This window comes from Mustela nivalis, assembly GCF_964662115.1.
Source record: "Mustela nivalis genome assembly, chromosome: 2".
Classification (NCBI taxonomy): domain Eukaryota; kingdom Metazoa; phylum Chordata; class Mammalia; order Carnivora; family Mustelidae; genus Mustela; species Mustela nivalis.
The window spans coordinates 68,098,432-68,117,783 of NC_139021.1; the positions used below are offsets into that span (position 1 = coordinate 68,098,432).

The following is a 19,352-nucleotide window of genomic DNA, read 5'->3' on the forward strand; positions in this document are numbered from 1 at the left end:
AGTCGGCTTCCATGAGGGACATCGCTGGCTGAAATATGCTCAGGCGGTAAAGTAGGGCAGACTCTTAAGCAGTGTGGTCTCAGGATCCCCAGGGTCACAGAAAGAAGGGGGGATGCCTGAATGCAGCAGAGTTCCCAAGTGTTGGAGCAGAGAATCCAGCTATAATTAGCGAGCTCCAAAGTGGATTCTCAGCTATGTGTTGCAATAAACTATGAACCCCAACACAATCAGGAGACCACTCTCCAAGCAGGGACCCAAAAAAGAATAACTGCTATGAGAGCTGGATCCTTTGTCCAGGAGGAGTGGCATGGATCAGAAAAAAATAAGGCAAAGCCTCCCCAGACAGGATTTTTTGAGGCACCTCTCCTCCCCCTGGGAGGATTGATGTCGGTACACACAGCAGGAGTCTGGGGAGTTTGAAGCATATGAAAGGGTCTGACTGTCTTTCCCTGAAGGTGCACTGAAGAGTGGGGGACATGATCCTTCAGCTCTAGGGCTGGAGATTGGGGTGGCACCATTTTTTTGTTGTTTGTTCACCCTATAAAGCAGCAGTAAAAGACAAATAGAGTAATCCATATGAGTTTACATTGGGCCTGGCCCCTGGCAAGGAATGGTGCAATTCCACCTAGGCAAAGACACCTGAGGATCAGTGCAACAGCCCTCTTACCAAGAAGACCAGAAGGATCCTCAGGGGAATACCAAATTAATAGATCCCTCAAAACTGAAAAACTCTTGTGCTGGGGAAAATAGTATATAGAATTGGGGTTTTGGCATGAGTCTTTAATCTTTCAGTTTAAGATTTTTCTTTTTCCTTTTCAACTAGTTTTTTATTTTATCAACTCTTTGTTTTTAAGTCTTTTTTAAATTCCATTTTTTCCATTTTCACTTGATAGATATACACTTCACTTTTTGCTTCCTTTCACTGTATACAATTTTATTTTGTTATATATAAATTTTGCTTTCTTTACAATTCTGAGATTTAGCTTCTTCTAACAAACAGGACAAACTACACACAGGGCAAGTGGATTACCCTGTTTTGTCCACCTGTGTCCACACTTGTGAGATTATGTTCTTTCTTTTCTACTTTTTTTTTAATTTTCTTTTTTGTTTTCTGACCTCTTCAGATTTGTCTAGTATGTATTTCACTTGATATTTTTTTTATTTTGTTTTCCCACTCATCCTTTCTTCTCTGGGCAAAATCACTATAGGAAAGAAATGACAACAAAAGAAAACAGAGGTAATACTTTCTGCCACAGATCTTATCAATATGGACATAAGTAAAATGTCAGAGCTCATTAAAGATATCGGTTATAAAGTTACTAGCTCTCTTAAAAAAAAGACTTTAGAGAATCTCTTAGTGCAGAAATAAAATCTAATCAGGCAGAAATTTAAAAGTGCTGTAACTGAGATGCAGTCTATAATGGCTGCTCTAATAGCTAGAATAAATAAGGCAGAAGAGAGAGTAAGTGACATAGGAGACAAAACAGTTGAAAGGAAGGCAGCTGAGGAAGAGAGAGAAAAACAATTAATGTACCATAAGGGAAGGATTTGAGAAATCAGTGATACCATAAAGTGCAACAATATTAGAATTATTGGGGCCCCAGAGGAAGAAGAAAGAGAGAGAGAGAGACAGAAGGTATATTTGAGCAAATCATAGCTGTGAACTTCCCTAATCTGGGGAAGGAAATAGACATTTAAGTTCAAGAAGTAAACAGAATGTCCCCTGAAATCAATAAAAATAGATGAATACCCTGCCATATAATAGTGAAGCTTTCAAATTACAGAGATAAAGAGAACATCCTAAAAGAAGCTCAAGGCAGGAGCTCCTTAAACTACAATAGTGGAAACATTTGACTGGCAACAGACCTATCCACAGAGACCTGGTAGAACAGCAAGGGCTATCATGATATATTTAGAGTACTAAATGAGAAAAACATGCAGCCAAGAATATTTCATCTATCAAGGCTGTCATTCAGAATGGAAGGAGAGATAAAGAGTTTCCAGGACAAAGAGAAACTAAAACAATTGTGATCACTAAACCAGCCCTGCAAGAAATATTAAAGAGGATCCTGTAAGTAAAGAGAGAGCCCAAAAGTAGCATAGGCCAGAAAGAAACAGAGATAATTTACAGGGACTTTACAGGTAATACAATGGCACTAAATTCATTTCTGTCAATAGTTACTCTGAACATAAGTAGGTTAATGCTCCAATCAAAATACAGAGGATTGCATGAAGCAATAGGTGTGTTGCAAAAACAATGAATTCTGTTATGCTGAAAAGAAATAATAATAAAAAAAGACAGGATATCAGATTGAATAAAAAAGCAAGAACCATCCATATTCTGTGTACAAGAGACTCATTTTAGACCTAAAAACACCACAAGATTGAAAGTGAGGGGGTGGAGAACGATTTATCATGCTAATGAGCATTAAAAGAAAGCTGAAATAGGAATCCTTATTTCAGACAGATTAGGTTTTAAACCAAAGATGATAACAAAAGATGAGGAAGGACAGTATATCATGTTTAGGATCTATCCAACAAGAAGATCTAAAAATTATAAATATTTATACTCCTAATTTGGAAACAGCCAATTACATAAACCAATGAATAAGTAAATTAAAGCAATAGATTGATAATTACATAATAATAATAGGGGACTTCAACAACCCACTCAGCAATGGACAATCATCTAAGCAGAAGATCAACAAGGAAATAAGGGCTTTGAATGACAATGACACACTGGACCAGGTGGACTTCACGGATATATACAGAGCATTCAATCCTAAAACAAGAGAAAACACATTCTTCTTGAGTGCACATGGAACATTTTACAGAACAGACCACATACTGGGTCACAAATAAGGTCTCAATGGGTACCAAAAGATTACGATTATTCCCAGTAATTTTCATACTACAATCATTTAGAACTTGAACTCAATCACAAGAGGAAATTTGGAAAAAATTTAAACACTTGGAAGGTAAAAAGCATCTTACTAAAGAATGAATGGGTCAACCAGGAAATTAAAGAAGAATTTTAAAAATTTATGAAAACAAATGAAAATGAAAACACAACTGTTCACAACCTTTGGGACACGGGAAAGGTCCTAAGGGGGAAATATATAACCATCTAAGCCTTTCTCAAAAAATTAGATAAGTCTCAAATACACAATCTAACCTTATACCTAAAGAAACTGGAGAAAAAAAAAACAATAAATAAAGCTTAAACCAAGCAGAAGAGAAATAATAAAGATTAGAGCAGAAATCAATGAAACAGAAACCGAAAGAAGAGTAGAACATATAAATAAAAGTTGAAGCTGGTTCCTTGAAGGAATTAATAGGATTGATAAACTCCTAACCAGATTTCAGAGAAAAGAGAAAAGACCCAAATTAATAAATTGAAAATTTTAATAAATTGAAAAATGAAAGAGGAGAGATCATGATCAACAGCAAGGAAATACAAACAATTATAAGAACATATTTTGAGTTACTGTATGCCAACAAATTAAGCAACCTGGGAGATATGGATACATCCTGGAGACTTATAAACTACCAGAACTCTAAGAGGAAGAAACAGAAAACCTGAACAAACCCTCGCCAGCAAGGAAATTGAAGCAGTGATAAAAAAAATCTCCCAACACCTGAGTCCAGGTCTGGATGGCTTTCCAGGGATATTTTGCCAAACATTTAAAGAAAAACTAATACCTACTCTTCTGAACCTGTTCCAAAAAACAGAAACAGAAAGAAAACTTCCAAACTCTTTCTATGAGGCCAACATTACCTTGATCCCAAATCCAAAGAACTCACCAAAAAAAAAAAAAAAAAAAGAATTATAGACCAAAATCCCTGATGAGCATGGGTGCCAAAATTATCACCAAGATATTAGTAAGGTCCAACAGATACATTAAAAGGATTATTCACCATGACCAAGTGGAGTTTATTCCTGGACTGCAAGGCTATTTCAACATTTGCAAATCAAACATAGCATATAACTTTAATAAAACTAAAGACAAGAAACATACGATCCTCTCAATTGATGCAGAAGTATTTGACTAAATACGCCATTCTTTCTTCATTAAAATTGTAGGGATAGAGGAAACATACTTCAATATCATAAAAGCTACCTACCAAAAGCCCATAGCAAATATTATTCTCAATGGGGAAAAACTGAGAGCTTTTCCCGTAAGGTCAGGGACACAACCGTGGATGCCACTCTCAACCACTGTTGTTCAACATAGTACTAGAAGTCCTAGCCTCAGCGGTCAGACAACAAAAGGAAATAAAAATAATTCAAATTGTCAAAGAAAAGGTAAAACTCTTACTCTTCACAGATGACATGGCACTTTATGTTGAAAAATCCAAAAAACTCCACCCCAATTGAAATTCCTTACCCTATTTTTTGCATATCTATTACCAGTTTTTTATTTGTGGTTATTATTAGATTTGTATATAACATCAGCATATAGCAGTCCATATTAAGGAGACAGTTGCTTATGTTTGAACCCATTTTTTCTCCTCTCCTTCCCAAGTTTTATGTATATGGTGTCTTACTTTACATCTTTTAATTTTGTGAATGTCTTGACTGATTTTTGTAATTATACTTAAGTTTAACACTTTTTGCTTTCTTACTTTTCTTACTCCTTCTTATGGCCTTTCCTTTCCATTCAGAGTCCCTGATACCATTTTTTTTTTGTAGGATTTCTTTGGTGGTGATGAATTCCTCTAATTTCTTTTTTGTCTGTGAAACTTTTTATCTCCCCTTTTATTCTGAAGGATAGCCCTGATGTATAGAGTATTCTTGTTTGCAGAGTTTTTGTTAGCACATTTAATATATCATGACACTCCCATTTGGCCAGCAAAGTTTCTGTTGAAAAATCAGCTGATAACCTTATGGGATTTCCTTGTATGTAACTGTTTTCTTTTCTCTGGCTGCTTTTAAAATTCTCCTTTTGCCATTTTAATTAATATATGTCTTGGTGTAGACCTCCTTGGGTTGATTTCAGTGGGTTTCTCTGTGCTCCCTAGATTTGGATATTTGTTCCCACCCCAGAATCAGGGAAGTTTTCAGCTATTATTTCTTCAAATAATTTTTCTGCCCACTTTCCTCTCTGTTCTTTTGGGATTCCTATAATATGAATGTTATTATGCTGAATGTATCACTAAATTCCCTTAGTCTATTTTCTCTTTCTTTCTCTTTCTTTCTTTTTTTCTTTTTCTTTCTTTCTTCTTCTTCATCTTCTTCTTTTTTTTTTTTTTTTTTGGTTATTCCTTTCTCTCTGTCACCCCACTTCATTGTTTTCCATTACTCTGTTCTCCAGGTTGCTGATCTGTTCTGCTTTCTCTTGTCTACTATTTATTTCCACTAGTTTATTTTTAATATCCATTACTGATTTCCTCACCTTTGATTGGTTCTTTTGTATGTTTTCTATTAAAAGTCTCACTGAGGTCCTCCACTCTTAAGTCAATTATCTTTTTGACCATCACTTAAAGTTCTCTCAGGCATATTATGTATCTTTATTTTATTTAGCTTTCTTACTGTGATTTTGTCCTGTTCTTTCATTTGGGACATATTTTTCTGTCTCATTTTTTCTAACTACTTGTGTCTGTTTTTTTTTTTTTTTTTTTAATACTAGGAACATCAGCTACATCCTTTGCTCTTGCAAGTAGTGGCCTTATGACTAAGAAGTCTTATAATACCCTTCAGTGCCATGTTTCCTGTTCCCTAGGACCTGGCACTTCAAGGAGTGACTCCTATGTGTGTTGTGTGTGTCTTGTTTTGTTCTGGACACTTTTTTCTTCAGTCCTTTTGGCTGCGGTGGCTTCTTGCCTATAGTGAGTAGTGTTTGGTCCATAGCTGAAGTAGAGTGGGTTTTAACAAGGTACATGCACATTTACTTGCTAAGTGAGACCTGGAGCCCCTGCTTCAGGACTGGGCTGACCTAGCAGAAGTGCTGAGAGTGCATGGGCTGTCACTTCCAGGAAAAAGAGATAGCATGTCAAGCAACCTTAGCAGATAGAACATAGAACCACCAATTTGAAAAATCACCAGGGAAAGACTGGAAGAAAAGTGACTTACTCATCACATGGCATGTCCTAGAGATACAAGAATCTCAGAAAGACTGAGATTGTGTTGCTGTAAAGATTTGCACTGGTCTTCTAGGGGTGTGAACTGGCAGCACCAGGACTGAGACAAGTGTGACTGGGAACAGTGTATCTACTGAAGTGATGGAGACAGAGCTTGGTCCAAACAAGTTAAGTAGGGGCATTGATCTGTTTTCTGCAGATGGCAGTGTGTTTATGCTAGGAGCTGGGGACAGGGAGGACGGGAGGGAGAGGAGCATGGTGCCTATCAGTTCCTTTGTTCCTGGAGGAGTCTTTCTGAGATTCTTGTATCTCTAGGACATGCCATGTGATGAGTAAATCACTTTTCTTCCAGTCTTTCCCTGGTGATTTTTCAAATTGGTGGTTCTATGTTCTATCTGCTAAGGTTGCTTGACATGCTATCTCTTTAAGGCTGGGGACTCAACTTCCTAACATTCTCAAGGCTCTCCTAGAGCTGAGCTTAATGACGTTTAGAATTCTATCCAGGTACTAACCAGGCCAAGCTTTGAGGTTGCTTGTTGTTAAGAACTAGTGAAATGTGTCTCCTCTCACCTTCAAAGCCCAATGTTATGGGGTTTGTCTTACCCTAGAAGTTTCCTCTGTGTGACAGTCTGTTTCTCACCCTTCTCAGCACCCCTGGCTCCTTCCTCTCCACAAGTAGCCATGGCCTGTTTAGGCTTCAAATCACCTCTCCACCTTTCCTACCTTCTTCATGGTGGCCTCTCCTTGCCAGTCTTTGGGTAGTTTTCTAAGTTATTAAACTGATGTGAGTGTTATCTTGTTGTGTCTGTTGGACAAGGCAAGCTTAGGTTCCTCCTACTCCACCACCTTCCCAGTCTCCTCTATATGTATATACTTATTGACTTAAAATAGAATGACCACTCTGGAGGTTTGCAAAACAAGCACTTGCCAATATTGGTTATAATGTTACTTGGGAGAACAGGGAGGGAGGAAATAGAGGTTGAAACCCATGCCTATGGGTTTGCTTTTTGACTGTGCCCAGCCCATGCATCAGACATTTGAGCTATGAAGCCATCAGGATATCTCTAGTCCAGCCACTCTCTGCCTTTACTATAGGAGACATCCACAGTGAAAAATACTTAACTGAGTCCAGTCTATCCTCAGATCTATGAGAGATCATAACAATAAATGATTCTTGTCGCAGGACGCTAATTTTGGGGTAGTTCACTTACAGAAAAAGGCAACTGAAAAAGGGAGTAACCATTCCCATTACTCATACTCAACTTTACTTTTATATTTTTCCTAATAGATGGGACTTTAATATTTAATTGGGTTACTTAACAAATTTAGATTTTTTTCACTTCATCTATAGCAGAAATAGCTTTTGGCCCAAATGCTTTACCTTTGTCTTATGGACTAGTTGAACATACTTTGATCTTCTAAAAACTCTGCTTCTGGGAAGGGAACACTCTGACTAACACTGTGATCTTTTACAAATCACCTATACAAAAGTCTAGAGGAAAAAAAAAACACTCCTTGAAAATAACTTTTTATTTCTAAAGTTTGCAGGGTGCCTGGGTGGCTCAGTGGGTTAAAGCCTTTGCTTTCTCCTCAGGTCATGATCCCAGGGTCCTGAGATCAAATCCCATGCCGGGCTGTCTACTCAGCAGGGAGCCTGCTTCATCCTCTCTCTCTGCCTACCTCTCTGCCTACTTCTGATCTCTGTAAAATAAAAAAATAAATAAATAAAACCTTTAAAACAAAACAAAAACTCAAGTTTGCATGACATCTTTACAAAAGAATAAAAGAAATACACCAGTATGATAAATGAAGGCATATTATAACAATCTTATAATAGTAAAAAAATTTTTATTGCTTAATATCATTTACTTAATTGTTAATCCATTTCTTCTGTTTAGTAAGCATTAAAACTAGAACTTGCCTTCTACATACTCTGTTGAGCAGATCTTTTGCTTTGTCCCTTCCTCTGTTCAGACATGAAACAATTAACTTCATAAAATTGAAAATAGCTTTCAAATGTCATTATCTTTTTCTAATTTTCATGGGCACTTAAAAGAATGCTAATTAAGTTCAACTTGAAATTTTCGTATTTTTCATTTATTGATGGAGCTGCATTATTTTGAAAAGAGAACCTCTTTAATAATATTGTCATATTTTTTGAGAACTCTACATTATAAAATGATGAACATCTTTTCAGTGAAGTACAGAGGTTTTATAACAATAATGTCTGAAAATACATCTATCAAATTTCAATTCATTGCCAGTTTTGGGGTTCCTAGTGATCTGTGCTAGAGGTCATTGTACATCCTCTAATCATTCATCTCCCCACTATGTATTAAGAATTTTAAAATAACCTATCTGTCAGCTGATGCCACAATAATTCTGCTCACCAGCTACCCTAAAATTCTGTAACTTTACAGTAAGCATCTTTACAATAAGCATCTGTTTCTCAGTAATGTATCTGAGATTCAGCATGGGTGGCTCTGTTCCATGTGTCTCTTCTGGGGCCATGTGTTTCATTCTATTCTCATGAGAATGGCCAAAGAATAAGAAGCCTTAAAGTACAAGCGTATTTCAAGGCTTCTCTCTTTAACATTGAACATTACATTGGTCAGAACAAGTCACATGACCTGAAGTCAAGGGGCAGAAAGATGAGGCCATGGCAACTGAATAGATGTCTAACTCTATTACAACAGAGTTACACATCAGAACCAAAAGGTCATTTGCCACAAATGTTAGATGAGGACAGGTATGCTTCCTTAAACCCTGGACCACCAGGATACACATCTAGGCCCAAACTCTAAAGATCGGCCAGGTTAGTTCTTCAGCATTTGCTCTACTTCTTGAAGTATACAAACAAAAACAGACAAACAAAAAGACTGATAAAAGTATATGGCAAGAGACAAAAATGTATATATATATATATATATGCAAGTAAATGGATAACCTCGTCAAAAAGAACCCCAAGTGTAAGATTTATATACTATCAGGACAAACACAAAAACACAGAAACACTGATGGAAGAAAAAGATGGGAGAGTGGTTATAAATTCTCAGTGTGGGCGAGGAAGGTTGTTTTGATTCTTCCTGGATGTATCCTAAGATCTTTGTTAAAGGACTCAACTTTCCTAAGATAAAGGGGGATTAAAAATTGATTTACCTATAGTGGTAGTGATGAAGTTCTAGAACCTAGGTGAGGTTCAGTGGGCTGAGGTCCGGAGCCAATGACCAAGAAAGAATTCTTGAGACATCTTTGGTGCAAAATGGTGATTTATTAAAGCACGGGGACATGACCCGTGGGCAGGAAGAGCTGCTGCCCTGGGTTGTGAGGGATGGCAGGTTATGTACCCTGTGGTTGGGGGAAGGTGAGGGAGGGAGGTTTCAATGGAGTTTTCATATGCTAAAGAGGGCCTATGAGGTGGCAGGATGTCTGAGGCCTACCAGAGGCCTTGCCCTTGTGGCTTGATCAATGTTGTCTGTAGACCAGCCATTATCATTAAGATAGTTGGGAGACTTTTTGGTGGGATGTCACAATCCTGCTATCAATCATCTTTGTTAGTGAGATTTAGGACATTTGTAAGCCAAGGGAGACTCCTGTCCTGCAGGATTGTGATCCCTGCAAGTTAACTATTTGCTTATTGTTCATGGCAGTCAGGGCTGCCTGAGGAATGCTACACATATGACTGAGGGGGAGCGGATGGAGAGAGGGGTGCAAGGCGCCAGCTTTTGCTTTGTCTTCAGGCAGCCTCTTTCTCCCTCAACAATAAAAAACAAATAGTTAACTTGCAGAGATCACAATCCTGAAAGACAGAGTCTCTCTTGGTTTACAAATGTCCTAGAGATCTACTAACAAAGAAGTTACCTTATCAACAGCACAAATTTCCAGAGGCAGATAACTCAGTTCCTCAAGCCCTAAATAAAGTTAAATTTCTTCTAAACCCAAATCTCACTAAGACGCTTGATAGCAGAAATGTGAATGGCTTGCCCAAAGAACATTGATCAAGCCTTAAGGCCTCTGGTATCAGACACCTTGTAGGTCCTCTTTAGCATATGAAAACTCCATTGAAACCTTCCTTCTCCTCACCTTCCCCCAACCACAGGGTACATAACCTGCCATCCCTCACAACCCTGGGCAGCAGCTCTTCCTGCCCACGGGTCCTGTCCCCGTGATTTAATAAACCACCATTTTGCACCAAAGATGTCTCAAGAATTCTTTCTTGGGGTGCCTGGGTGGATCAGTGGGTTAAAGCCTCTGCCTTCAGCTCAGGTAATAATCCCAGAGTCCTGGGATGAAGCCCTGCATTGGGCTCTCTGCTCAGCAGGGAGCCTGCTTCCTCCTCTCTCTCTGTCTGCCTCTCTGCCTACTTGTGATGTCTGTCAAATAAATAAAATCTTAAAAAAATAATTCTTGGTCATCGGCTATAGACCTCAGCCCACCGAACCTCACCTAGGTTCTAGAACTTCATCAGGCCAGCGAGGCTCCCAGCCCCTCACGGGAGCTGGACCCCATATGCTCTCAGGCGGGCTGGTGGCTCAGGGACCAAGACCTGGTTTCTCTGCCACACTCTCTCTGGCTCTGTGCCAGGGATGGCTGTCCTGGGTCTGGGGACTTAAGCCCCTCTCCCTATGATGAGGGAGCAAGAGGCTGGCTGAGGACAAAGCAAAAGATGGCACCTTGCACCCCCTCTCTACCCACTCCCCTCAGTAATATGTGTGACATTCCTCAGGCACTCCTGACTGCCCTAAAAGAAAAATAAATACTTAACTTGCAGAGATCACAATCCTGCAAGGCAGGAGTCTCCCTTGGTTTACAAATGTCCTTGAGATTTACAACAAAGAAGTTATCTTGTAAATAACCCAATTTACAAAGGCACATAACTCAGTTCCTCAAAACCTAATGTCACCCTCCACTCCATAAAAACTGAAGGAGGCTGAGGTAGAAGGAAAAGTAAATAAAGTTAAATTTCTTCTAAACCTCAATCTCACTAACAAGGATGCTTGATAGCAGGAATGTGACATACCACCAGGAGACTCCCAATTGTCTTTATGCTAGTGCATCATTAGAGGGAAAGTGGCCTTGGCTTGATAGTAAACAGGACTTCAATATCCCGACAGTCTTCTTTACCTCAATAGCCCTTCTGAACACCCCTTTGTCCTCAACTACCCAACTCCTGTGTGTTAACCAGCCACTCCTTACATGCCCGGCACAGCATCTACATCTGCCCACGGGTCCTGTCCCCGTTCTCTAGTAAACCCCCTTTTTGCACCAAAGGCGTCTTAAGAATTCTTTCTTAGCCTTCGGCTCCAAACCTCACCCCACCGAACCTCACCTAGGTTCAAGAACTTCATCACCTAACCACCCCGATTCCTAAAATTCCCCCACCCCTGGCATGATCCTTTACTCTTTTTGAGTGCTTTCTACCAGACTCCAAGTTAATGCTGGTCCCCAGATGCAGGGCACTCTCGTATTGTGATATTACTTTCCAATGGCTCCCTCCCCCTTTTGTTTATCTTCTAATATCAGTCCAACGTTCCCACTCCACTTTACCTGTCCACTGGCGTCTTCTACTCCTGTAGAGATCCAGTCATGTATAATTCTAATCTCAGGCTGATTTCGTGGGTGACCGGAGTTCTTTGGAAGAAAGAACTTTAGGGTACATGTTGAAAGGGGGCCTCCTCCTACTTCCCCGCCATCTTGTCACCAGAGCCCATTTGCTCTACTTCTTGTTCAGGTCTCATTCCAGGTCAAAAGTCAATTTTCCTCCTGATTTCCAGATTTCCAGACTGATTCCAAAATGTACTAGTAAAGTGATTGTCATGCCACTATCCTCATGTCATGCCACTGTATTCTAAAGGAGTGGCCTTTTTCCAGGACAACATACTGAAATATTTTAAGGAAATATAAAAGCCATAATTTTGGAATGTTTACCAAACATTAAGCTTTAGTAACTGCCATCATTTATTGATGGCTTCATATATGACCAATATCGTGCTGAGTACTTTACAGAATTATTTCACAAGATAGGAGATATCCATAAGGAGTTACCCTAAAACATGAACTATCCATCTCATGAATGGGGGCTTTGAGTAGCCAAGTTTTATATCCACTGCCAAAGCCTAACTGAAGGTGGTAAGTATTATGGTTTTTGCTGCCTAGCATCTATTATCACCATTATTCTGGTAAAAGAAGAATTGATGAATTTATCAAGACAAAATGATTTGTCCTTCTTAGCTTGACTATTTATTTTCTAGGACTTTACATTTTTAGGAGAGAGACAAATAGAGGGAAAAATTATGGAGCTGGTTTATCAAAATTATAGATTAGTCCCTGCTATGGGATGCCCAGAGCATACCATCTTCCTATCCTTTCCAGCCTAGTTCTTTAGCAGCTGTTTTTTTGTTTTGTTTTGTTTTGTTTTGTTTTAGTGAACCATGTCAGATCCTTCCAAAAGTTATCATTTTCCATTCAGAGACTTTTTTTCTTGCTTTTCACCAAAAGCCTTAACTCTTCTCCCACATAAGTGAGCTAAGTAGAATCATGCAAATTGTCAACACTTATTAAATAGCTAAGGTCCTTGAGTGTGGAAAGACATTTTTCATCTATATACATTTTGTGCCTAAAACAGATTCCTGAAACATAACATACTATATATTGAATGTGTGTGTTCTCCCCCAAATTCATATGTTAAAATCTAATTCCCAATGTGCTGGAATTTGAATGCAGGGTGTTGGGAGGTGCTTAGATCATGAGGGTGGATTCCACATAAATGGAATCAGTACTCACTATCTGGCCCCTTCCATCATGTGAGAACACAGAGCCAAGAGAGCTGTCTACAAACTAGGAAGCAGATCCTCACCAGATCTGCTAGCACCTTGATCTTGGATTTCCCAGCTTCCAAAAGGATGAGAAGTAAATTCTGTTTTTTATAAGGCACCCAGTCTATGGAAGTTTATTATAGGACAATACATAATTTATTTTTTCCAGATTTCCTTGCAGAGTTCTAACTCCTCTTATTTAAAGATGACACATAGCTCTCTCCTCTATCCTACCCCTGGGTTTCAACTTCTCTAATTCCAGCAAATTTTAATGAGAGAAGATCAGGATCTCAAACTGTTTATCAGCAAATATTCAATAATCAAAATTATTCTGTGAAGGTTTATGTTAAATATAGTATCACATATTAAAAATATGCATACCAACTACTTATAAAGAGTTATTTCAAAAGAAAAATATGTGTCATAGTTCTCTTAGTCTGGGATGGAAATCTACATGGAATGATAACTGTAGCCCACAACACATTGACATAGCTAAGGAAAACTAAGTTTTTTTTAAATATGTTAGCTTCAGAGAAAATAAGAAGATTATTCTAAACCCATTTTGGGTATTGTCTGTTACCAAAATAGCTTGAACAAGACTTAAGAATAAGTATTTCTTTAAGGAAATATATTCCTTATCTGCAAAATAAGATTCAGATATAACATTAAAAGACTAAAATTTCAAGACCAAAAACAAGGGAAAGAATTTGGTAATACTATTTTGGAGAATTAAAAACAATTTTGTAACCCTTATGCGTCATGGTGGGGGGATTCTGTTTATAACTAATATGTATATCATAGAAAAATGGAAAATACAGAAAGATACTAAGAAAAAAAATCCATAATTTATAACAGTTAGGAATCTTTGTACTCCATGTAACATGAACACCCAGTTAAATTTGCTTAAACAACTATTGGCTCCTAGTACTGAAAACAGCAGGGATTGAACTAGCTTCCATTACCAGTTGACTTGAGGTCAAAGGATGTTATGAAGACTAGATTTCTGTCTCACCATCTCTAGCTTTGCCATGCACGAGTCTGACTTCATTCTCAGGTGGGCTACCTCTTGAAGGCTGCAGCATGGTTACAATCCAACTATTCTAAAGTTCCAAATCTATGGGAAAAGAAAGAATTTCAATCCTGAAGGCTAAAACCAAAGCTTCAGATTTATGTTGGCTCCATAGCACATACCCTCCCCAATGTCCATAACCACACTACTCTCTCCCTACCCCCCATCCCCCTGGCAACCCTTAGTTTGTTTTGTGAGATTAAGGGTCTCTTATGGTTTGTCTCCCTCCTGATCCCATCTTGTTTTATTTATTTCATTTATTTCATTTTATTTTTTATTTTTATTATTTTCCTACCCTCCAAACACTCCATGTTGCATCTCCACTTCCTCATATCAGGGAGATCATATGATAGTTGTCTTCCTCCGATTGACTTATTTCGGTAAGCATGATACCCTCTAGTTCTATCCACATCATCGCAAATGGCAAGATTTCATTTCTATTGATGGATGCATTGTACTCCATTGTGTATATATACCACATCTTCTTTATCCATTCATCTGTTGATGGACAGCTAGGTTCTTTCCATAATTTGGCTATTGTAGACATTGCTGCTATAAATATTCGGATGCACATGCCCCTTCGGATCACTACGTTTGTATCTTTAGGGTAAATACCCAGTAGTGCAATTGCTGGGTCATAGGGTAGTTCTATTTTCAACATTTTGATGAACCTCCATGCTGTTTTCCAGAGTGGTTGCACCAGCTTGCATTCACACCAACAATGTAGGAGGGTTCAACTTTCTCCACATCCTCACCAGCATCTGTCATTTCCTGACTTGTTAATTTTAGTCATTCTGACTGGTGTGAAGTGATATCTCATTGTGGTTTTGATTTGTATTTCCCTGATGCTGAATGATATGGAAACACTTTTTCATATGTCTGTTGGCCATCTGGATGTCTTCTTTGCAGAAATGTCTGTTCATGTCCTCTGCCCATTTCTTGATTGGATTATTTGTTCTTTGGGTGTTGAGTTTGATAAGTTCTTTATAGATTCTGAACACTAGTCCTTTATCTGATATGTCATTTGCAAATATCTTCTCTCATTCTGTCAGTTGTCTTTTGGTTTTGTTAACTGTTTCCTTTGCTGTGCAAAAGCTTTTGATCTTGATGAAATCCCAATAGTTCATTTTTGCCCTTGCTTCCCTTGCCTTTGGCGACGTTCCTAGGAAGATGTTGCTGTGGCTGAGGTCGAAGAGGTTTCTGCCTGCGTTCTCCTCAAGGATTTTGATGGATTCCTTTCTCACATTGAGGTCCTTCATCCATTTTGAGTCTATTTTCATGTGTGGTGTAAGGAAATGGTCCAATTTCATTTTTCTACATGTGGCTGTTCAATTTTCTGAACACCACTTATTGAAGAGGCTGTCTTTTTTCCATTGGACATTCTCTCCTGCTTTGTCAAAGATTAGTTGACCATAGAGTTGAGGATGTATTTCTGGGCTCTCTATTCTGTTCTATTGATCTATGTGTCTGTTTTTGCGCCAGTACCATGCTGTCTTGATGATAACAGCTTTGTAATAGAGCTTGAAGTCCGGAATTGTGATGCCACCAACGTTGGCTTTCTTTTTCAATATTCCTTTGGCAATTTGAGATCTTTTATGGTTCCATATAAATTTTAGGATTATTTGTTCCATTTCTTTGAATAAGATGGATGGTACTTTAATAGGAATTGCATTAAATGTGTAGATTGCTTTAGGTATCAAATACATTTTCACAATATTTATTCTTCCAATCCAGGAGCATGGAACATTTTTCCATTTCTTTGTGTCTTCCTCAAATTCTTTCATGAGTACTTTAGTTTTCTGAGTATAGATTCTTTGCCTCTTTGGCTAGGTTTATTCCTAGGTATCTTATGGTTTTGGGTGCGACTGAAAATGGAATTGAATCCTTAATTTCTCTTTCTTCTGTCTTGTTGTTGGTGTTGAGAAATGCAACTGATTTCTGTGCATTGATGTTATATCCTGACACTTTACTGAGTTTCTGTACAAATTTTAGCAGTTTTGGTGTGGAGTCTTTTGGGTTTTCCACATAGAGTATCATATCATCTGCGAAGAGGGATAATTTTACTTCTTCTTTGCTGATTTGGATGTCTTTAACTTCCTTTTGTTGTCTGATTGCTGAGACTAGGACTTCTAGTACTATGTTGAAGAGCAGGGGTGATAATGGACATGCTTGCCGTGTTCCTGACCTTAGTGGAAAAAGCTTTCAGTTTTTTTCCATTGAGAATGATATTTGCGGTGGGTTTTTCATAGATGGCTTTGATAATATTGAGGTATGTGCCCTCTATGCTTACACTTTGAAGAGTTTTGATCAGGAATGGATGCTGTACTTTGTCAAATGCTTTTTCAGCATCTGTTGAGGGTATCATACGGTTCTTATCATTCCTTTTACTAATGTGTTGTATCACATTGATTGATTTGTGGATATTGAACCAATCTTGCAGCCCTGGAATAAATCCTACTTGTTCGTGGTGAATAATCCTTTTAATGTACTGTTGGATCCTATTGGCTAGTATGTTGGTGAGAATTTTTGCATCTGTGTTCATCAAGGATATTGGTCTATAGCTCTCTTTTTTGATGGGATCCTTGTCTGCTTTTGTGATTAAGGTGATGCTGGCCTCATAAAATGAGTTTAGAAGTTCTCCATCCATTTCTATTTTTTGGAACAGTTTCAGGAGAATAGGAATTAGGTGTCTTCAGGTTTAAAATGAGTTTCTTGTAGGGAACATATAGATGGGTTATTTATTTATTTATTTATTTAATTTATTTTTTATTTTCAGCATAACAGTATTCATTATTTAGATGGGTTTTTTTTTTAATCCATTCTGATACCCGATGTCTTTTGATTGGGGCATTTAGCCCATTAACATTCAGGGTAACTATGGAGAGATATGAATTTAGTGCCATTGTATTGCCTGTAAGGTGACTGTTACTGTATATGGTCTCTGTTCCTTTCCGATCTACCACTTGTAGGCTCTCTCTTTGCTTAGAGGACCCCTTTCAATATTTCCTGTAGAGCTGGTTTGGTGTTTGCAAATTCTTTCAGTTTTTGTTTGTCCTGGAAGCTTTTAATCTCTCCTTCTATTTTCAATGATAGCCTAGCTGGATATAGTATTCTTGGCTGCATGTTTTTCTCATTTAGTGCTCTGAAAATATCATGCCAGCTCTTTCTGGCCTGCCAGGTCTCTGTGGATAAGTCTGCTGCCAATCGAATATTTTTACCATTGTATGTTACAGACTTCTTTTCCTGGGTTGCTTTCAGGATTTTCTCTTTGTCACTAAGACTTGTAAATTTTACTATTAGGTGACGGGGTGTGGACCTATTCTTATTGATTTTGAGGGGTGTTCTCTGCACTTCCTGGATTTTGATGCTTGTTCCCTTTGCCATATTGGGGAAGTTCTACCAATAATTCTCTCCAGTATACCTTCTGCTCCACTCTCTCTTTCTTCTTCTTCTGGAATCCCAATTATTCTAATGTTGTTTCACCTTATGGTGTCACTAATTTCTCGAATTTTCCCCTCGTGGTCCAGTAGCTATTTGTCCCTCTTTTGCTCAGCTTCTTTATTCTCTGTCATTTTGTCTTCTATTCACTAATTCTTTCTTCTGCCTCATTTATCCCAGCAGTGAGAGCCTCCATTTTTGATTGCACCTCATTAATAGCTTTTTTGATTTCAACTTGTTTAGATTTTAGTTCTTTTATTTCTCCAGGAAGGGCTTTTATATCTTCTGAGAGGGTTTCTCTAATATCTTCCATGCCTTTTGGGACCTTGGCTAGAAACTTGAGAATTGTCATTCTGAACTCTAAATCTGACATATTACCAATGTCTGTATTGACTAGGTCCCTAGCCTTCGGTACTGCTTCTTGTTCTTTTTTTTTTTTGTGGTGGATTTATACTCCTTGTCATTTTCTCCAGATAAGAGTATATGAAGGAGCAAGTAAAATACTAAAAGGGTGGCAACAACCCCAGGAAAATATGCTTTAACCAAATCAGAAGATATCCCAAATTGTGAGGGGGTGAAAGGGGATAAAAAGAGCTTCATAAAGAAAAAAAAAGAAAGAAACAATTAAAAAAAGAATACAAATAAAGAAAAAGTATAAAATAGAATATATATATATATATATATATATATATATATATATATATATATTAGATAAACTAGTTTAAAAACGTTAAAAAAGAAAAGGGTAAAAGTTAAAAAAAATTAGCAGAAGAGAAAAAAATTGAAAAAGAAAAAAAAGTTAAATTAACTGCAAGACTAAAGAATCATGGGGAGAATGCCATGAGTTCCGCGCTTTGCTTTCTCCTCCTCTGGAATACTGCTGCTCTCCTTGATATTGAAACTGCACTCCTTGGTAGGTGAACTTGTTCTTGGCTGGATTTCTTGTTGATCTTCTGGGGGAGGGGCCTGTTGTAGTGATTCTCAAGTCTCTTTGCCCCAGGCAGAATTGTGTTGCCCTTACCCAGGGCCGGGCTGAGTAATCCGCTCAGGTTTGCTTTCGGGAGCTTTTGTTCCCTGAGCACTTTCCGCAGAGTTCCGGAGAATGGGAATGAAAATGGCAGCCTCCTGGTCTCTGGACTGGAGTAGTTGAGAGCCTGGGGCCCCACTCCTCATTGCGCCCTCAGAGAACAGCGCCAATAACTCCTGTCTGCCTGTCCTCCAGCCACAGTCCAAACTCACCGAGCCTGCGACCGGTTCGAGAGAACCCGGAGCTGAGAGCTCACTCTCAGCTCTGTCTCTGTAGCTGGCTTCCCCGTTCTAATACCTGTAAGTTCTGCGACACCCAGACACCCCCAATCCTTCTGTGACCCTGCAGGATCTGAGGCCACGCTGACCCCATGTGGGCTTCACCACGGTTTAGCTTCTGGAGCGATGTCCCTCAGCAGAACAGACTTTTATAAGTCCTGATTTTGTGCTCCATTGCTCCACTGCTTGCCAGGAGCCGGCCCCTCCCCCCAGGATCTATCTTCCCATCACTTTTGATTCACTTCTCCGCCAGTCCTATCTTTCAGAAAGTGGTTAATTTTCTGTTTCTAAAATTGCTGTTCTTCTTCTCTTCGATATGCCATTGGATTTGTAGGTGTTTTCGATCTTTAGATAAGCTATCTAGCTGATTTCCTGCCAGCTAAGGTATTCTCAGCCTGCTACTTCTCCATCATCTTGACTCCTCCTAGTGTGCATTGATTTTTTTAAAGAAATATTTCCACTGTCATTTTCAATATAAATATTTTAGGCCACTTAAAGATATTAAATCCATTGAGTTTTTTAAATTAAATTTTGCTTATTAGGGAAAATTTGGAAATAACAGAGAAATAAATTGAAAATACTAGATAATATCATCACATAAAAAGTAAATGAGAATTTTAAAATTTCTCCATTTTCTTTCTATG

At 38.4% G+C, this 19,352-nt stretch overlaps 1 protein-coding gene and 1 long non-coding RNA gene across 2 annotated transcripts in view; one reads left to right on the plus strand and one right to left on the minus strand.

Moving 5' to 3' along the window:
- The window catches only part of LOC309859427 (uncharacterized protein), an 867,228-nt gene that overhangs the window by 133,700 nt on the left and 714,176 nt on the right, over positions 1-19,352 (minus strand). The window lies entirely within an intron of this gene.
- The window catches only part of LOC309859429, a 235,721-nt gene that overhangs the window by 33,493 nt on the left and 182,876 nt on the right, over positions 1-19,352 (plus strand). The gene's annotated exons all lie outside the window — the stretch shown is intronic.